The following is a 13249-nucleotide window of genomic DNA, read 5'->3' as shown; positions in this document are numbered from 1 at the left end:
GTTAGCCAAAAACACATTCTGCCAATTGTAAAGAATGGCATTTACCCCTCCTCGTTGTTCAGAAGGCTATGCTTAACCCATTTACACTTTTTAGCTAAGGTGTTTTATATTGGGCAGGCCAGAGCAGGCAAGACAGAAAAAATGTGCAAACAACTGCTTTGTTCTCACCAAAATGAAATGGGCAAATCTGTGGTTTTCTGCCTGAATGGTTTATAGTATAATATTCTTAACTCTTCTATTTTCCAAAGGAAAATAGAAAATGTTTTTCCAAGCCTTAACTCAGGCTTTTTTTTTTTTTTTAACCTATCTATAGTAATGATCTGTTTAGTTGGGTAAATGGTAAATATTACATTCAGTCATCCAAAATGTACTCATCCAAGTTGATATTTATTGTGTTAATATCTTCTAATTAAAAGAGATTTCATCTCTTCCTACTAGAGTGATGTTGATCTACTTCAGCCATTACCATGGCTCTCTCATAGATGAACTGGTAGCCAGGTCATGTTTTAGAGCAGGTTGACATAGGAAGAAGATTCTAGAAAAAGACCAAGCACCTTTCTCTTTAGTACTAAATCACTCTAAGCCTTTAATTTCCTGGTTGACACATGTATTGAGCACCTGTTATATGCCAGGCATATTTCAGAGGCTGGACAAGAGAGACCAGGGCCTGCTTCTCACGGACCTGCCTCTAGTGTCGTGGTAGTGGCACTGGTTGAGGCGAGGGGATAAATATGTAAACAATTGATTAAAGAAGACAAAAGCAAAGACAAAAAATAAAGTTTAATTTAAAAAAGCAATGTGACATGTAGGGAGGAAGAGAGACACTTTAGAATGATTAGCCAGACAAAGCCTTCCTAAAAATGTGGCATTTAAGTGGAGACCCATGTGGTAAGACAGATTCAGCCAGGGGCAAGCCTTACCAGCCAGAGGTGTGCTCATGCTCAAATTGCAAGTTTTTCTTTCTTAGTGTGACTACCACGATATCAGAGCCAGGTTTGATGGCTTTGTGGATTGAGCCTTATTTAAGTAAGCTTCCCCTGCAGGGAGAAGGTGGGTCAGGCCCCGCGGCTGGCTTCAGTCCAATTCCCAGGACTCGGTGCCAGTCCCACCTGGAACAGCCTAAGAAGGCTGGACATTGCAGTCCCAAGTGGTGATGAAATTTTGGTGCAGGCTCAGTGCTAACCCAAGAAATCCACAAAAGAAAAGTTTCTCAGAGCAAAAATAAAAAATAAAAAATTCTAGGAAGCTTTTTGCTTTATTTTTCATAAGAATTCCAGTGTTTAAACTCAGGGCCAAACATTGAGCTAGTCATTTCATTTCATTTTTTTCAAAGGCAAATGGTGAAAAGGTCTATCTCATCTTGCCCATAAATTATCATTGTCCTCCAGTGCCTAACACCCTCCAGTTCTGCAGACCTCTTTGACTGTTGGTGAGTTTCTAAAGACCTCACTACTTGGAGTGCTATCTATCTATTTGATCAAATAATACTAAGAAAATTCTTCTTAAGAATCAGAACTCTTTCATGCCTTATAGGTTGGTCTACTGACTGATGAAGGTCCAAGAACAAAGGGATACGTTTGCTATACATACAAGTTAGAAACTATAAGGCCCTTTGAATGTTTCAAAAGCATCTTCTCAAATTGATTCATAATTTAGTGGACTTTGCTTATCACAAGTTAGAGGTGGCCTGGCTGACTCTTTATACTTTGGTTTTGACTAGCCACGAAATGTTCCACTGCATGGAGACTCTTCAGTATTACCCATTAGTAGGAGAGGGGGCTTCAACAATTCATTTCACTTCTTCCAGCATTTGTTGGGTATCTATGGTGTGACAGACACTGCTATAACCCAGGCAGAATGGAATACGACATGAAACTCCCTATGGAACTCTGGTCCAGGTTCCTACACAAGTCTAGGACATTATATGGACTAAGCACAATTGTATGTCCTCTCAGTTCCAGAAAGAATGAATGGTGTACTGTTCTCTTGGCCTTTTATACCGCTCCCTGAAGGCCAGCCTTCAGTTTGAAGTATCTCAGCCAATAGCAAGGATGGGCGCTTCACTGGGACACAGTGTCTCATCCTCATTACCTTCCCAAGATGTCTTGGCTCCTAATAAGCCACCGTATGTCTGGCTGCCCTGCCCCAAGCTGGTCTGTTTGCATTGCCAGGTGACCTGGATAACGGCTGCCGCCCTTTCGCATTCATAAGCAGATGTTAGGTGGAAAAGCCTCTGAATGCAAAACTTTGAATTTGTGATGCAGGCAAGATGCTTCTGTTTTATTGTTTTGTTTTTGTTTTTGTTTTTGTTTTTTACTTTTCCTGGCTGACGGTGGGGGGTCGCCCTGCTGGCTATTCTGCTGCAGGCTTTGTGGGCAGCAGGTACATCAAAGACCAGTTGCCAAAGCACTTGTCTTTGTTAGGTGATCCCAGCATGGCTCTCTGTGGCCTGAATGTCTCAATGACCAGAAAAATTGCTCTTTTGATCTTGTAACTCATCCTGCATCTTTTCCCTGAATGGCTTCCTTGCTTCTGCAGCTACTCCTGCTCAGGGTTCAAGACTAGCACTGGTGTCTACCTCACTGTATCTGGCCTGCGGAGGGGGTGTGTTTCCTCATTTTGTTTTGTTTTAAAAACATCCATGTAAATATTTTTTCTGTGTTCATGAAAAAAGTGAGAGCTTTCATGATTTTCTTTACATAATAAAATAAACCTCTGTCTTCCTTACCCTCACCCCCGCCCCCACCCTGGTCATTGCTGCCAAATGGATATTTTGAAATTCCTTTTCCTTTGCCTGCTACAAGCTTCTACCCTGGCTGAGGCCTTGCTCTAATTAAGGCCTAACAGTCCTGCCCATCTTCCCCAGTGCTGAGCACGCCATGGAGTCCCTGCCCCGAGGGCCTTACAAGCCAGTGAGACGAGAAAACAAAAGCCACCAACTGAGAATGTGGTTAAATCCCAGAAGGGCAGTGCCCTTGTCATTTTTTCCCCCTTCCTCTTGTTTCTTGAGCTGTGGAAGGGAAAAGGAAAACCTTTAGTAGGGAAAGAAAGGGGCCACATCACTGAAAGAGCCTCTAGAAGTTGCAGGATATTGGGGAGACGATGTGGCACAGAACAGGGTGGTCATCAGAGAGGCAAAGCGGGGATGGAGATGAGTCCAGACTGAGAGAGCAGGAAGGGGTGCAGAGAGGAAGAAAGAGGGAACAAAGGGAGCAGTCAGGAGGCGGTCATGTGGGCGAACAAAGTAAGATGCTGCAGTGCTGCACCCTGAAGCTGGGGGTGCAGGGTCCAGGGCAGAAAGAATGGGGAGGAGTTTCAGCTAGAAGAGAAAGACTAGGGAGAGCCCCTGAGAGGCAGGCTACAGGCTGGCTGCGGAGGGACTGAGCACTCTGCAGTCAGGTCGTAATGTTGGCATCGCTGCTTAATTGTCCCGCGTGGGCTATTATAAAGAACCTACAGACTGATATCCTTAGAGGTGACTTATTCCTGAGTCTTATGAAGTCTCCAGCCCAAGGCCCCCATTCTACATGCTGGATGCCAGAAGGCCCCACACACTAGATCAGGATTAACTTTTCAATTAAATGAGCAGTGTTATCACCCATCCTGTGACCTAGTGCTTTTGACCTTCTACAAAGCTCCAGTTAGACAGAGACCTAGAACACCTGCTTCAGCTGCAGATTTTAGGAAGTTTTCCCTGAAGTCCTGTTGCCGCCTACCGCAGGAATGCTGCTCTGCTTTTGCAGCACCTGAAGCTGGTCATTCCTTGCTCATCACCAGCCTATCTGCCCTTCGTCTGCGTGCCTGGTCAGTCGTCTGCAGTGGGTGTTTCGATTGTTTGAATTTTGGGTCTCCGGGAGGCCCACACCTGACTGGCACACCAGCGCTTATGGTTGTCACCATCCCTGTACTTCTTGCCTCGCTCTCACGTGACTGAAGCACAGAGTGCAGTTGCTGTGTGCACCTGAGGCCCACTTTATTCTGTCCTCGAGAGAACTGAGGCCCAGAGAAGTTGTGGTTCTCCAGGTCACTCAGATAGTTAAGTGGCCGTGATCATCCCCTAGGCAGGTGCTCCTTCTGCTAACGCTTTGAGGTCCCCAAGGAAGTCCAGTTCTAAGCTTGGCGGTCTGCAAACTTTTTCTATAAAGTGTATTTTATAGAAGATATGGTGTAGGTATTTATGTAACAGCAGAGAAAAACTTCCATAAACTTTTTATTGGTGAAATTAAAAACATAATAATATATAATATTAAGTATAACAATAATATATGTACTACAATAGATACAGAAATGATACAGAAAATATGTCCCAATAAAACTTTATTTATGGACACTGAATTTGAGTTTCATGTAATTTTCATGTCATGAAGTATTATTATTCTCCTTTTGACTTTTTTTCAAGCATTTAAAAATGTTACGAACCATCCTCAGCTTGAAGGTTGTACAAAAACAGGTGGCAGGCCAAATTTAGCCCAAAGACCATAGGTTGTGGGTCCATTTTCTAAGTCAAAATCTGCAAACTGGCAGCCCACAGGCCAGTCCAGCCCACATATGTATTTTGTTTGACTTTTAACAATAGTTTTAATTGATTCAGTTACCAGTGTTTTTGTTTTCTATTGATAATTTTTTAATTGTACTAACTTTTCCCCTCTAATTGTAAAAGTAAAATATAACTACTGTGAAATAATTTGGAATGTATTCTTTCAGTCCTTTATCTATGCCTTGTGATTTTTTTAATAGTTGAGATCATATTTTGTAGACAATTTTGTCTTTTTAGTCACTTAGTATTATAGCCTACGCATTTTATGTAATTTTAAAGTCTTTCATTAACATAATCCTTTACAACTTTATTATGAATATTTTAAACAGATGGAAAGACTAGTTTAATGAACTCCTGTGTAGCCATCACACAGCTTCAACAATTCTCAACTGCTGGTCAATCTTGTTTCATGTAGATTCTCTCCAGTATTATATTAAAGCAAATCCCAGACCATATAACTTTATCTCTAAATATTTTAGCATCATTCTTTAAAACATAAGGAAGCTAAGAGAAAGCCCTTTCTCTTAGGAAATAAATGCTGAGGTATTTAGGCTAAAAGAGAATGACACCTGCTACTTACAAATGGTTCAGCAAAAAATAATAGATAGATAAGGAGAAGAGTGTACATAGTTTTTTTTGTACTATTTTTGCAACTTTTCTATAAATTTGAAATATTTCTAATAAAATGTTTAAAAAATATGCATTACTAAAAAAATACATTAAAAATGTGGGTCACTAAGAAACAAAACTAGCCACAGTATCATTATCACACCACCAAAAACAATTCTTTAATAACATCAAATATAGTCTGCATTCAAATCTGTGCAATTAGGTCACTTAAAAATTTTTTTCTTCAAAGCACAATTAGAAATACTGTCCACACAGTACAATTAATATTTTCTTAAATTTAATTTAATCCATAGATTTCCCTCCCTCTCTTTCTTTCATTCTTGCCATTGCTATGAAGAGTTAGTTGTTGAGGAAACAGATTGACCCATAGTTTCCCACACTCTGAAATTCGATGATTGCATTCCTTGGTGCTGTTTTACATGTTCCTCTGTCTCAGAGATTTTTTGTAAATTGTTAGTTACAGCTAGAGACTTGATCAGATTCAGATTTCTTTCTTTTTTTTAAGTAATCAACATTTCATATATGTTATATAAAATTCCTGGTTTTGGCTTCATTGGAAAATTCAGATCTGGCATTCCCACCTGGCAACAACTGGTCTTGGGCTGGGTGGTGACCATCCCCACTCCCCACTTAGGTGACAACCTGATTATCCTGTGGGCCTCAGTTCACATTACTTCCTGCCTGGCTCCAGTGGTCACTGGAAGCTAACACCCATATTCTAAACACTGCCTCTTCCTGGGCTTTGGTAGACTTCTCAATGCAACATCACAAGAGGCCTTTCAGGAATGTGGTAGAGATTAGAGAAAATGATTTGGAAAGGCACTTTCTTAAAACGCTTGAAGCGAAAGAGATAAGCAACCACCTCAGGAGAGGCTTAGTGATGGAATCTGGGGAGTGTCCAGGATGAAGGAAAGAGAAAAAGTAAAACAATAAATTGAGTTCCCAGGGTGCTGCAAATACGGGGGGCAGAGTGAGTTCTAGATTCCTAACCCATGGTGGGAAACAAAGGAAGCAAGCGGGTTTCATAGAGACAACACTTCCGTCTGTATTCAAACCTTAAAAAAGAAAGAATAAGGAGGAAATAAATATTAATTGGCCAATAGTCCTAAGCAGGCAGTTGTAGCATAACAGAAATCGTGGGGATTTTTTTTTTTTTTTTAATGAGCTAGAAAACAAGGAAAGTCTCCTAAAAAGACCACTGGAAAAGGACCAGAAGCCATACTGTGGAGATGTTCAAGAACTGATAGAAATTTACAGAGAGAGGAGGGAATCTTGGAAGTCATAGGGTTTGTTTGTTTGTGATTAGCAAACATATTAAAATGAAAAGTATTATAAAGCTATAGAAAAAGAATTCACATTTCGTTGTTTTGAAAAGAATAAACCTTTCCAGAAAAGAATAAAATTATGACGTTGGGACGTTTCTGGAAATTTCCAGATAGTTCCCCATAGTCAGAAGAATGATTAAGAGAGAGAATCTGCGACTGGTTATGAGGAAGGGTGGAAAATTTTGAAGGACAGGCTGATTATGTAAGTTTTAGGCTGTGGTGTTTAAAACTGTTGCCATGATATTTTAGTTATTAATAACAATTTGGGGAAATCTACTCGCTTCTGGAGAAGCATTTAGCTCTAATGGGAAAGAAATGCCACTGTTTGTGAATTCCCAAGCGGATGTAAGGAGCCATTCATTTGCTAAGCCTCTTACTAAAGCCAAAGCAGATTTCACCCTTAACAAGCTGTTGACAGCTCCTGATCAAGGTACCACCTTGGAACATGTTAGCAGCACAGAAAGTGGACTGTGGAGTTAGACCTGCGTTTAAATCCCTTTATGTCACTCACCATGTGACCCTGGCAGCTTACCCATGGAAAATTTCAAGGGTATAAAGGTTGCTTTACACACAGAAGCCATGATTCTTACCGCTTGGACTGTAGGAACTTAGAGGTCTGAATATTTGACTTCCAGCGCTAACAGCCGCAACTGCTTACACTTACAGAGCACTTACTATGTGCAGGCACTACTGTAGATGCTTCATGTGTATTATCCCATTTAATCATCAAAAAGCCCAATGAGGTAAGTGTAATACTAAAATTAGTGCCATTTTACAGATGAGGAAGCCAAGGCTCTGGGAAGTTTAGTACTTTGCCTAAAGTTACAGAGAGAATGACCTTGCAAGTGGCAAAGCTGGACTTTAAACCCAGGCAGACAGAATCCATAGGCCAAATTACTTTGCTCTACCACTTACCACCTTCTAGTCTCAGGGAAGCACAGAGACTCACCCCCAAGGCTCTTAATTCGGCTGCCTCCGTTTTGTTGGAGGTCGGAATGATCTTTACTTTCCAAAAGCCTCAATGGAAACACATAAACTTGCAAACAGACCACAAGTTTCTTTAGATTGGAATCCACGATTAACAATGGGTTAGCTCAAGTACGGTTACATATACAGAAACATTGCAGGGTCATTTTTTTAAGTGGGAAGATGAATCATTAGTTAATAAATGTAATTTAGTGTAATAGAGCTTTCTAAACATGTGGCCTAGGACGAGAGAATAAAGGATGCTTGGCTTGGAGGAGGTTGGGAGCTGCTAGCGTACATGTTGCCCAATCTGCCAGCTTTCAAAACCCTGCCTTTATTTTTAAGTTGCATGTTCCTCTCATTTGACTTTAAGACAATAATTTCCCCTTGATTATTTAAAATCAAAAAAGTTTTACTGGTTTTGTTTTTAATATTGGAATCTACTTTATTCATCAGAATAATCACGTTCTTAAAATACGGTTAGGAATTGGGATGCAGAAATGTAAACATGGTACCCCAAGCCGAAAACAGGATATAAGTCAGCAAAGAACAGACTTGCTATCCTAAGTTGTCACCTGAATCTATTCTAAAGAAAAATTTAAAATAAGACTTAGGCTACCAAAACACAGGACACGTGGATGGGTTTTTAAAAACAAGCAAACAAAACCTGTACATTAAGTTTGTGGTAGGCCTCAGTAAAAACTTTTTCAATAAGCAGTCCCTGTATCTTGGAAGAAAGATCCTAGCAGGCAGTCAGTAGCCTTTATTTAAGGAAGAAAACTGAGTCTTTTCCGTGAAATAGCTTTTATATACCACGTGCGGAAAATCAATCTAGGCCTTTCCCGACAGCCATGGGAAAGCGCAGGTGACACCCCTATGCCTGAGAATTTGATTAAATTAAAACTGCATTTGCCTTTCTCTGAATTCTGACTCTCTCAAACGTGCAGGATATGGATGCTGTCTGGGGTCTAGGTCCGGGACCCAGGACCCCTTCTGCTGGCCCAGGGCTTGTTCTGATAGTGACTAGGCTCTGTGTCCCTAGACCCCTAACCAAATAGTCCTTCCGCCGGTTCGTAATTGTGTTTTCCCCGGAGAAGGTGGAGGCGGAGGCCGCTGTCCGCCTGGTGAGGTCTGGGGCCTCGCGGGGCCGTCGTGGGTGTCCCCGGCTCCCGCCACTGCTCTCTCGGGGTCTCGTCCTCGACGCGGCGAGACCCCTGGAGCACCGGCCCGCGGGGCAAAGGGTCGGGCCGACCTCCCTCCTCGCGGACTGGCCGAGTCCGGCCGCCCGCGCCGGGGGCGGGCCGGGCGGGCAGAGCCCTGCCGCCGGCGTCCATTTTCTGGGCGGTGCTGTGCGGCGCGGCGGCGGGCCTGGCGGGTCCGGAAGCGCCATGGACCCCCGGGTGAACGCAGTCGCGGCGCAGGAGTCGAGCCCTGTAAGTGCCAGTCGCCGGGTCCGTGTGCGCGGCTGGGTGGGCGAGGCGCAGCCAGCGGGCGCGGGGCTCCGGGCGCGGCCAGCCTGCCCCCACTCTCCCCGGGGGGGGAGCATCGAAACCTGGCTGGGAAGCCCTGGCGCAGGGCTGTGAGCTCCGCCAGTGCTGGAGAGCCGAGCTGCGGCAGGGACCGAGCGCCCGCAGGTGCCCGGGCTCCGGGGCCTACGCCGGAGGGGGAGGGGGCTCAACTGCGGAGTCTGGGCAGGTTGCGCTGCAGTTAGTGGCCCAACTGCGCAGCTGTGCTGGAGGGCTGGGGGCCGGGGAGAAAGGCGCACCCCAGGGACGTTCTGGGCTCAGGTCCACCGGGCTCGGGCATTACCCTGACAGTCGCACCTCCCCACCCCCGGACTGCGACTCGGACCCCACTCTTGACCCTACGGAAACCTGATGATTTCCTTGGTTCAACACCAAGCCCCTGGAATTGAATGGAAAATGCAAAGACAGGGCCCTGCCCCCAGGGGGTTGCAATCCCAGCCTCCTACTTCTGCAGTATAGTTAGGACTGCTCAGTTGGTCCAACACAACCGTCCGCTGAGAGCCACTTCTTTGCAGGACGTAGAATATCACCTTAGATTTTAGTCCATCCGTGATTCCACTTCCTAACTCCTGCTCCACTATAGGTAAGTGATTAATTCCAATCTTTGGCCCTAACCGAATATCGCTTTTAAGGATTCGTTATAGATGATGTGCATTACGGTGCCTTATACATATTTTAACGGTTAAAGACTTTTCTCCTAATTAGGAAGCTCAACTACTCGGTCAGGTTCTCATGGTTGAAAAGCATAGGAAGATTTAGTGCGTGGTTTTAGAGAATCTTCTCGTCAGGTGCTGTATCTGAGTGTAGTGTTTTTCTAAAGGAGTAGGGCCCCGTAAGAATATTGTGAAACCAGTTTAGTGGGTTCCTATTGGAATTTTTAAAATGGTATAGAATGTATAATACCATATAGAAAAGAATAGAATAGAATAGAATATATGAGAATGCATTGTATATAGTAAAAGTAAGCATGTTTTTGGTGTTTTGAGATTTGGGGGTTTGTTTATATAATACAATTTTAAAAAACGGTGAGTCACTGTCAAAAAGTTTTTAAAACCCGGACTTACAGGTAATAACCCAGGCTTTGGAATCTGTTGAACCTGGGTTTAAGTCCCAGATCTAACAGAACCTAGTTGTGTGACCTTGAGAAATGCCGTGACCTCTCGGAGTCTCTTTTTGTACAGCTGTAAAGTGGGTGGATGTCCCCTATATTTGAGGGGTATTACGAAGACCGTATGAGGTCACATATGCCAATTTCTTTGCTCAGTGCTTGACTTATAGTAGGTGTTCAACACACATGCTGAAACATCAAATCCTGGCAGCTAGTCTTGAGACACTGTGTTTTTTCTTTTCTTTTCTTTCTTAGGTCTTGATGTGGAAGAGATGGAGAACTCAGAACCAAGGATTTCCAAGTGATTTCTTCCAAAGCACAAGAAACTAACTTTGTTAAGGCTGGTTCGTTCTACCTGAGGTAACTGAATTTGCGTGTCTCCTTAGTCTACATGAAAGAGGAAATGGTTTTTCTAAGGGACTGAAGGACTCCTAAGGGGCATATGATTTGTGCTAGCAATCCACCAGATTTGGGGATTACAAGGTGACAATTATATTTAAGCAAACAGTTAAGGAGACATGGTGTGTGAGGCCTCCGTGATGAAGGGTGAACTAAGCGAACGGGGCTCCAGGACAGCTGGTTTCCCATTTCAGTTCTGCCAGTGACTGGCATGGGAGCTTTGTAAGTCTCTTTATAGATCTCTAGGCTGGAAGGACCCACAGACATCACTGGGGCCCAGAGAATTTAAGTGACTCTATCTTACTGGGATAGAGGCAGGCCTGTAACCTGGATCTTGACTGCTTAGTCATGCAGCTGGCCTCGGGGCCTGCTACGGGGTGAGCCCAGGGCTAGGCACTGAGGATAGAGGCATGAAGAGCCCACCCTCAGGACACTTGTAATTTGCACAGGCAAGTACTGACAGCGGAATCTACTAAACGCTACCTTTGAGGAATATACAAAGCCCCAAATGATAACAACTACCATTTATCAAGCCCTTGTGTGGGTGGGTAAGGCAGTGTGTTACAGGATTAAGTGTTGTATTTTTATCTATTCCTTATAATACTCCTACAAGGTAGGGAAGAATAGTTGTGAAGTATTGAAATGTGAAAATGCACAGGCATCTCATACTACATTTATGGTGCACACTCTATACGCACAGCTCAGTGCTAGAACCACAAAGTGCAAGGAAAAGTGCTTGCTCTGGAGTACCCTGCATCCTAAACTCTAAATAGGCATAGTCAGATGGGCAGGGCCTGACCCCTCATTCATCTGCTTCTCTTGCAGCCAGCATGGGACCTGTCACAGGAAGAGTTGACATATCATAGTTCTTGCCCCTCGAAGCACTTTCCCCCTTTTTTCAAAGTTAACATGTCCTTCCATCCATGTATGAAAACTTCTACTTTCAATTTACACACAATAGGATAGCCTTTCTCTGAATTCATCTATTTATTTTTCATTCAAGAAATGTTTATGGAGCTCCAACAAAGCACTTGGATGTTCAAGCCCAAACACGGCACCACGTTTTTACCATCGTGATATTAGTCATGCTCTGAGTCTCTTAGCAAGGAATCATCGCTGTTCAGCAGTTAGATATTATCTATTGTTAACATGCTAGAATACCAGCTCCAGGAATGTTGGAGACTGACCCATAAGTAGGATTCCAACTGGATATACAGGAAAATCTTCTTTTAAGATCTTAAAATCTTCAGAAAGGAATTTACTTCTCTTTTAAATTTTGCTTTTGTCATTACTGTCTTCTGCTTATAGAGACCTTTTATTTGCACACTTAACCTGTAGGCAGAGAGAAAAACCAGTTTGGCAAGTGGGCTTTCTTTGACTCAAAATGCTCTTTTTTTTTTAAGCTTTGCAGGCCACACAGCACTATGAGTGTTCAAAGAAAAGTAATTTAAGAGATACTTTAATTAAAAGGTACAAAGTTAGAGATAGTGCTGATAATTATATTAAGCAACAGGAATCAGATTGTAACTCTGGAATGCTACTTAAGCCCCAAATAGAACAAATTAGATGTTGAATGTAAATGTGCTTTGCAAACTTTTAGGAGTTCTATAAATGGTATGCAGCAAGTATTTATTGAGTAACTACTTTGAGTGTGACACTGTGTCCAGAGACAGGAAGATTCAGAAATAAAAAGATCTGTTTTTTCCCTCTCAGACCCTGTTTTATAGATGAGGAAATAAAATATGTAAAAATAACTGTGTGGTAAGTGCCCCCAAAAAGATATTTGGGTAATCTGAAGAGGAAGAGGTCCCTTTTTCCTCTAGGAATCAGGGGACTTCTTTTTGAGAAAAAGCATTTAAGTCAGTCCTTGAAAGATGAGGAGCTTCCATCGAAGAGTTGAGGAGAAGGCATTTGAGATTGGAGAAGCAGCAGGAGAACAGGGAGCGTATTCAGGGAGAGGTGGTGAGCCCATCTGAGTTAGAACTGGTCTATACAGGCATGGAGTGGGAAAGAAAACTGGAGAACATTTGGTGCCGAATGATCCTGGTCTTGAATGTCAAGCTGGGAAATAGGAATGTATTAACCAGTAGGAGACATGGAAGGTATTTGGCTGCACGTTAGCAGTGTGCTCTTGGGGTAGCTCATGGGGAGCTGCGGGGGAAAGGCAGAACAGAAAGCAGAGATGGGGAGACCAGTTAGGAGGCTCCTACAGACCACCAAGGAAAAGGGTGGGAGGAAGGACTGAAACGGGCGATAACAGTGAAATGCGAAAGGAACAGATGCAAAGGGAAGAGCTAACAAAATCTGACATCTCAGTAGAGAGGGAACAGTTAACGCTGACACAGAATTTCCAGAGCAGTGGTACCCCCGAAAGAAGCCTGGAAGGAGGTGAAGGGGCTGCATTTTAGAGGCGCTGTTTGAGGTATTGAAGTATGACATCCTCAGACAGATGGGGGCTTTGTGCTCTAGAGGAAGACCTGGACTAGTTTTGGAGTCATTGGGATATAAATAAGTCAAGAGGTGGGAGAAGAGATTTTCCTGAAAGAGTATAGGGAGGCATGGAGCCTTATGAGAAAAGAAGGAAGGATCTAGAGAGAATTTTGACAAAAGAGCAAGGAAGAACCACAACAGAACATGACTCCAGAAGCAGCAGAAGGGGGTTTCCCAGTGGAGGGAAACGAGTGTCAGGCGCTGGAGGTGCGGGGGAGGTGCAGGGGAGGCCCAGGATGGTTGTTGGATTGACAAATTCTAGATCACA

General features: G+C 43.3%; 1 protein-coding gene across 4 annotated transcripts in view; it reads left to right on the top strand.

The window, feature by feature from the left end:
- ZBTB38 (zinc finger and BTB domain containing 38) overlaps nt 1-13249 on the top strand; it is a 73986-nt gene that overhangs the window by 21079 nt on the left and 39658 nt on the right. For 2 of the 4 annotated variants that reach the window (XM_090284251.1, XM_090284248.1), the window contains exons 1-2: nt 8801-8891; nt 10348-10452. The gene's annotated coding sequence lies outside the window, so the exon portion shown is untranslated. Of the gene's footprint in view, nt 1-8800; nt 8892-9204; nt 9568-10347; nt 10453-13249 lie in introns of those variants that run through there. The other 2 variants (XM_090284250.1, XM_090284249.1) reach the window with 2 other exon arrangements.

Source organism: Furipterus horrens, unplaced genomic scaffold (assembly GCF_987537825.1).
Source record: "Furipterus horrens unplaced genomic scaffold, mFurHor1.1.pri manual_scaffold_7, whole genome shotgun sequence".
Lineage (NCBI taxonomy): Eukaryota > Metazoa > Chordata > Mammalia > Chiroptera > Furipteridae > Furipterus > Furipterus horrens.
Note: the sequence above shows the minus strand (reverse complement) of the source record. Positions and strands in the feature narration are given on the sequence as shown.